The following is a 7,803-nucleotide window of genomic DNA, read 5'->3' as shown; positions in this document are numbered from 1 at the left end:
CGAAAAATAACGTATCGTAAATTTTATATGGATCAATGTCGACGTCTCTTCTCCTGATGATCCACTCCATAGATTCACCACGATTTTTCCTTCTCTTCGATCTTCAAAACCCTTCTCTTTGATCTTCCTACAACGATTTTGAGAACTTCAATTTGTTTGATTGGCTTGTTTCTACCGCTCTTTTTTTCTTTTCAGTTGATGTATTAATGTAAGGGAACGGTCAGTGGATTGACGGACAAAATTGCCCCTGTGGTTTGCCGCGTGTAATGCTAATTTCAGAAATTAACAGTCATTACCGACGAAATGAGCACGGGTGGACTGATTAAGTTGTTTAGTGGTCAATAATTGACAAAAAATAGTTCGATGGTCAAAACATGATCATGAGAAAAGTTTAATGGCCGCCCAGGTTTTTTGCCCTATTCTCTATTATTTTTCTATTTTTTGAAAATTTTCTTTTGTTTACTTTTGTCTGATTTTGAGTTCTTTTTGGGTAATTATTTTTTGTTAGTTGCTGATTTGGGTTTACTTAGTCAGAAATGAACATATATGGTGCATTTAGATTTGATATTTTTTGAAAAATTTTACAGTCCCTTTAGGGTACTATATGGATAAGATTAAAGAACTGTAGTATTTTGTTTTTTTTAAACTGAGTGTTAGATGGTGGTTTTAGAGGATTAAGCCGTAGAATGATTAGGCTTTATAAATCATAGCTTGCTTTATTCGCTATTCGAATGTAGACTTGTATAATTTACTTTAGTGCTTGGTAATCACTGGGAACTGATTCAGTTTGTTGAGTGTTATAAGCAGTACTGGTAGGCTTTGGCAGCATAGGGGTGTATTAATAATGAGTCGTACATGGATATTTGAGAAGCTTGAGTCATGGGGATTGTAACTTCTGATGCATCTGTGATGTTGAATTGGTGATACAATCAGCACTAGTTTATCACGCTGTTGGATAGCAGTTAAAAGTTATCTTTTCGTGTGAGAGAGTATATAGACGAAATACCGAAACTTTAATTTGTCTCCTTGTCGTGGTTGCGTTTGGTGAGGTTCTGACCTGATTTTGCATGATCCCTTAATCTGATTTTGAAGAAGTGCTTTGATCTGATGTACGAGTTTATAACTTTGAACTTGGACAACATTTATGGTTATGTTTGTGTGAAATAAGATTAAATTTTGCTAGCATATGATTCTTTAGCTTAAGGGATGCTTGGTATCGAACACTGTTCTGGCTGATCATGCTGGTGCTTCTACCATCATTTTCATAAAAGAGAGAAATTTAAGAATCTCTCATGCCTCTGAACTCCTGAATCTATGCACTTTTGTGTCTGCATTCACACTCGTCCCTTTTGTCGCGACAAATGCCCCTTGTAGTTAGTCAAACATAATATATATTATCTGATGTTTAAAGGAGAACGATTAATCTGCTTAGTCATACTGTCTTTTGTTCAATGCATTACTTGACAGTGTTGGTACTGTGATCACTACTATATGTAATGTTACCTAGACGACGAGCTTTAGTTTCAGCTTGTTGACAATGTTGGCTGTTCAGGCACCAGTTAGTGATTGGGAGTACAATGCTACGCTCCCTAAAACTGCTTCAATGATTGATTTGGCTTCAAAAATAATGATGACTTGTTTAGCACTGACTTAAGTAAGGACCAGCTGAGGCAGAGACTTGGACACATGTCCTACACACCTTGGCAGGTAGGAAATTGCAGTACATAGTTATGTCCAATATCTATAATTTTTACCATCGCATTTGATAGACCAAAGGCTATATTTCTAGCATGACATGATTTCCAGTAGGTTGAATTGCTTAAACGCAAACTATTTCCCGGGGTGTTATTATATTATTATTGTTGCAATTTTTTTCCTATCATTTTCCAATCTCAAATGCTCAAGATTTGGAAAAAAAATTTTCTGTTTCCCCAAGTCACTGGATACACTTTTCTTCATCCCTTCAATTTCTCGGTTGTTTTCTCTTCTTCTGAAGGATTGGCACTAACCTCTACTAAAGCATAGCCGAACTGCTCCACCCAGAGATGGCTGAAGGAAGTGGAAATGAGGAGACAACTCTTGAGCATACATCAACATGGGCAGTGGTAGTTGTTTGTTTCATCTTGATTGCTGTTTCCATACTTATTGAACATGGTCTTCATCATTTGGCTAAGGTAAGCCATACATTTCTTAATCTCCTTTCACTTCAAACATTTTTAGCTGATCAACAGACGCCTGCAGTTGCTTGATATTTGATGTTCTGGATTCCTATAGTACTTACAGAGGAAGAGGAAAAAGTATGTTCTTCATGTTCTAAGCAAAATCAAATCAGGTAAGGACACTTTAAAAAAATCAGTCACACTTGTATGCCTAGTATTCTTTTCGAGTATCATGGGATTATACTACACATACCAGGGTTTATTGTATACTTTTGAGTAGATAGTTGCAATAACATTTTTTTCCTGGCCAATGCTCTGCATGGATATGATGTTATGTGTAGATTTACTGCTCTTGGGATTCATTTCTTTGATGTTGACAGGGGGAGAAAGGCCGCTTGCAAAAATCTGTTTTTGTCTATATTTTCTTGTACGTCTTCAGATTATGCAGAGCAATGGGTGGTGTGGAAAGGTTGAAATTGAATGGGGAAACCACGCCGTATCCAACAAAGTTCAGGAAGCTGTCTAGGCAATATTAAACTTTGTCAAAAGAGAGGACCCCAAGGGATGGGATCACCCATGGAGTAAAATATCAACTTTTTTTTTCCTTTTTTTTTTGAATTGTTATTGCACTCTCTCAATTGATATTTATTTTCCTCTTGATGCTAGTTCGACACCGAATAAAACTGCAGTCCCTCTTCGTGTCGAACTAGCATCAAGAGGAAAAAAAATAGAGACTGCGGAAGTGAGAGCGAGAGCCTAGCAAGTATTGTTACCAAACAACCAAATATAAGGAGGATACCATGAGGAAGACAGGAGAAGCTGGGAATAGGACTAAGGAACTGGAACCGGAACTTAAGCAACTTGCACCAACGAACTTTGAGGAAGAAAAAGGTAACAACTCACTGTTTAGATGGTATAATTGGTATAACATGAACTATAAGTTGAGCTTAGTTAGAACTGTAACTTCTGGTTCAAGGAAGTGGTGTGCAGAAACTGTGAAAATGTAGAAAACTGAGCTTCGACTGAAGAAATGAAGCATTTCGGTTAGTTATCAGGAGTAATAACTCTAGAATTTCCTGTGATAGTTTGTAAAGTATGCATGGCATCTTGATTACTTCACACTTGAGATGATAAGCTCGATAGAGAGAACTAAACTTGAAGGAAATCTGATGTCTGCTGTTATGTAGCAGATTTTACAGCTAAGTACAGGCGCGAGGCTTAGTCCAACCTTTCTTCTAAATCCTGGTCATAAACTGTCTTATCTTACATAAGATAATTTGTAGCTGAGTCATTTCTCTTCATACAGTTAGCTGGAACATAAAACTGAAGAGAAACAAAAGGGAAATACAACAGCTAAGTCTTTACCTGCTGGAACTTTTTTTAGCTTCATCCGAGAGAAAGGAACTGGTTGTGTAGATTGTATGGAACAATTTTCTTATAGAAGCTCAAGCCATACGCTACTTCCTTGTCTTACCTGAGAACCTAGTGTAGAGTTGATAACTTGAGTGAGAATATTTCAATGATTAGCAGGAAGTTTTGTTTAGCTGACCGAGAGAAGAAATAAGGAAACTGTCCAGGTTTCTCTATAGATTTTGGTTCCAAACTCCTACGAATTCATTGTCTAATGTTTTGGTCTTAGCATGCATGTTGGATTTGAGAGTGACATGGCGTAGTTAATGGGAAATTTCTTGCTTAAAAAGTGATTGCTGCTCCAAACTTGTCTATCATGACCGAGAATGGAAAAAATTTCTGATCAATTTCTTCCTTGAGTTGGTTGTAAATTTTCGATAAGCTGACCAAGGCTACTTTGTAGCTTCATGATTATGAATTGCCTATCTAGTTGGAACGTGGAGTGAAAGGAAAGATTTAAGGAATAAAATGATAAAATTTTAGGAAATCTTACATATTAGCTACCTGGTTGCAAAACTACAATCATAGGCAAATAAGAAATTTAAATTAGAAAACGAATGAGTTATTACAAACTTAAATCATGATAGCTTAGAATTTGGTTCGGAATTAAAAAAGGGAAGGATGAAAAGTTTATTCACTTTCACCTTAGAATATAGAGTAAGGAATGGTGTAATTTTACCTTAAAACTTTATAAATTATAACCTTGGAAAAAAATGCATACTCTTGGTTAAAATGATCAATAAGTATTGAATATGTTATAGTTTGTTCTAAATTAAAACATGACTTTAAAACGGTTAACGTATAAGGTAATAAATAATAAAATCAGTAAGTTTCGAAAGTAAAATGATGAATAAATATTGAGAATGTTATATTTGTATTTTAAGGTCAAACTTGATTTTAATAGTTTAAATAAAAGAATAATAAATGATCATCTACAAATTATATTTACTTTGAAATTATTAACTTTGTGACAGTCCCACTTTCCCCTAAGGCGAACCAAAGGGGTTAGCGGACTGCCTGCCCAACTCTCGCCAGGACTAACGGAGCAGACAGAGCTATCTAATGCGTTCCGGAACTTACCAACGAGCGTAAGCTAGCCAAAATGGCAAAATAACCCAAAAATAAGAAAATAAAATCCGGAGTCGGCCATGAATAGTAACCGATCCGGCCGAACCCAACCGAAATAGCTAACAAACATTCACATCAAAATTTTAGCGTTTACAGATCAAAATCACATACAAAAGCTTTCAAAAGTTAATACATATACATGGTTTGCCAAATCAAAAGAGAAAACGCCCCAAAAGTACACTTAGGGTTTTAATACATGAGCTATACAAAAGATATGTTCAACTAGCTCAGTTTGGCAGCCATTTGTCAAATCCAGACCAAAAGTGTTTATTTTCCTGTAAGGAAAACAAAAGGAACAGAAAGGGGTGAGCTTGCGCTCAATGAGGTACCAAACATATAGCAGAAAATCATGGCATTTCACATTTAACAAATCAGATACACATGCCAGATGTAAAGCACAGGAACCAATGATTCAAATCAGAAGGATACGGGTGGCTCTCAGGAGCCAAATTTCCAGCGCAGTACTTGATCCAAACCGGTTGACTCTCCGTCAACGTATATAGAACCAAAACGTCCGTAGACCCCTCTTTACACCGAATTTCGTCCACCAAACACCCCTTTACCGGGCCCGCTCACCGTAACCGAACAGAAATGGTAATACTCGAGTATACCCGGAATCAAGGGTCTCAATACCCAAAATCCCCGAACAGACTACCGTGGTTCGTTATCTAATCGTCCAGGCCCTTGCCGGCCCGACTCGAATAACTTAGCCACAGGATTGAGCTCATAGGTCATAGAAAGGTCGTTGGACTCAAGCTTCCAAACGACGTCAGAACATATACAGATCCAGATACAGATAACAGATACAGATAGCAGATTCAGATACGCGTTCAAAATTGGCATATGAACAGACTAGAGAACGAGTGTGATAAAGTACACCCTCGCCTCCATTTTATCAAAACAGTATTTGGCTTCAATAGTCATAAATCAAATATTCAGATATTCAGATATTTCACATAACGGGTAGCAGGTAGTGGAACACTCACCGGCTCAACTTCAAAAGTTTTCACTTCAGACTGGCCTTAATCGCCAAGAAACCCTAAAATAATCAAAATAAATCAATTGAAGGTTTTACTTCCAGAATCGAGTAAACAGAATGCACATGTGAGGCTCGACTACTAGTCGTATGCCTCGCCAAATAATTACTAATGCAAGGGTGCAAAACATGATTTTCTTGGAAACGAAAAGGTAACATGAAGACTTAGGCGCAAACAACCCAAAAGCCTTTCATATCCACCAAAAGGCAAATTCAACTTAAAGGAACCAAACGGCCTAGAAAATCGGACAGCACCTCCCCTAAAATTCTTACTTTTCCAGCCATTAAGGCTTCATTATTTCCTCAAATCAGTCCCAACATTTCACACAAAAGTCATCTCATTTTCCAACAGCCGTTCACTAGACTCAAAGTAAAAGTTAACTAGAAAATTACCGGAATAAGAGTAAGCCTTAAAACATGTAAACAAATACAATGAGACTCGATAACTAATCATAAAGCCATGCCAATCACAACCCCAATAGGGTTTCATATGCATATTTAAGCATAATAGGTAACCAGAAATTTAAAAATGGCTTTAACAAAAAAAACGTATTTGACCTCATAATGCGGTAATGACACCACTTTCACTACGGTTATCGGATGGGGGTGCAAGACCCACCGTTTCGAAGCTATGAAATAGGGCTACAACAATGTAGAAGGCCACTCAGTCCAAATCCTAGCACAACTAGGTCGAAAATGCAGAATACCACAACCTGAACCGTAATTGCAGGTTTACAAATCACACAAAACTGTAATCAGTACAACTCGGTCTATACAGGTCCAAATGCATTGATTCCAAAGGCATATGGTAGCTAAAACATTCAGCTACATTTCATCATAAGACACCAACAACAAAATCCAAACCAATTCTAGTCAAAATGGCCAATTACTAGTGCAGTTTTCGCATTCTGATCAACCCAGAACAGCAACAGTAAAAACGTCATATCTCACTCTACACTAATCCAAATGACCTGAAATTTGCAGGCACTTCAAACTCATCAATACCTACAACTTTCATGTTTTGAGCAAAGTCCAATTCGGCCTCTAACCCTATGATCCAAAATCGGACAGAATTAGGGGTTTTGAAACCCTATATTTTCACAATTCATTCCAAACCCAAAATTGGTTGTAATTATCACTAATTCACATCTACTAGAGTCATTCCCCCTCATTATCAACCATCATAGATGACCACAACATCACATTCATATTAAACCAGAAAATTCCTCAAAAATAGAAAAACTTCACCAAATCACTTCAAACCAAGATAAAAACCAGAAATTTCAGCACTTTAATCACTACTAAGCATAACTTAAGCATCATTAGGTGTAGGAGGAAGTTTGAGCATCACTTACCAAGAAAACAAGAAAGAGGAAGTAGTAGGACACCTTAGCTCTCCAAGAAAGCTTCACCAAATCACTCACTATCACTAACTAAAGGGATTTTATGGAGTAATTGCAAGATCAAATGGTTGGATGGTTCACCTTGAGCAAGATTGGAGCTAAAACTTGAAGAGTTTCTTGCTTCCTTTTGGAGAGAGAGAGCCGGCCATATGAGGAGAAGAAATGGTGATTTTTGAGCAATTTTTTCAAGATATTTACTCAATTTGGTCAAAAGTCAAAAGTGTGAATAGTTGCCAACAAAGTCCAACCAATGGTTGTGTGACACTTGTCACTCCATTAATGCAATCTTATCACTTCTTTTTCTCTCTCACATCAATCATTTCACACACTCTACTTATCTCTTAACCCCCGATAAATTTTACACAGTATCCGGAATTTAACCTAATTGGCCGAATTTTTCCGAACTTTTCGCACTAGTGGGTCCCACGTCCGATATACATTCTTAATTTCTCAAAATCTATTCGATACTAGAAAAATCATCTAAAAACTATATTTACTCGTAAAAATAATCTAGAAAATTTTCCGGATACAGAAAGTGTAGAAAACAAGCCATGAAAATAAGAAAACCTAGAAAGATTATAAAACCTAACAAATGGAAAAGTTACGGGTTCTCACAAACTTGTTACCGGAAGTAGCCGTGAACCAGGAAATAAACTCGAGACCTGAG

Source organism: Coffea arabica, chromosome 9c, assembly GCF_036785885.1.
Source record: "Coffea arabica cultivar ET-39 chromosome 9c, Coffea Arabica ET-39 HiFi, whole genome shotgun sequence".
NCBI lineage: Eukaryota > Viridiplantae > Streptophyta > Magnoliopsida > Gentianales > Rubiaceae > Coffea > Coffea arabica.
The sequence above is the reverse complement of the archived record's forward strand: the minus strand, read 5'-3'. Positions refer to the sequence as shown.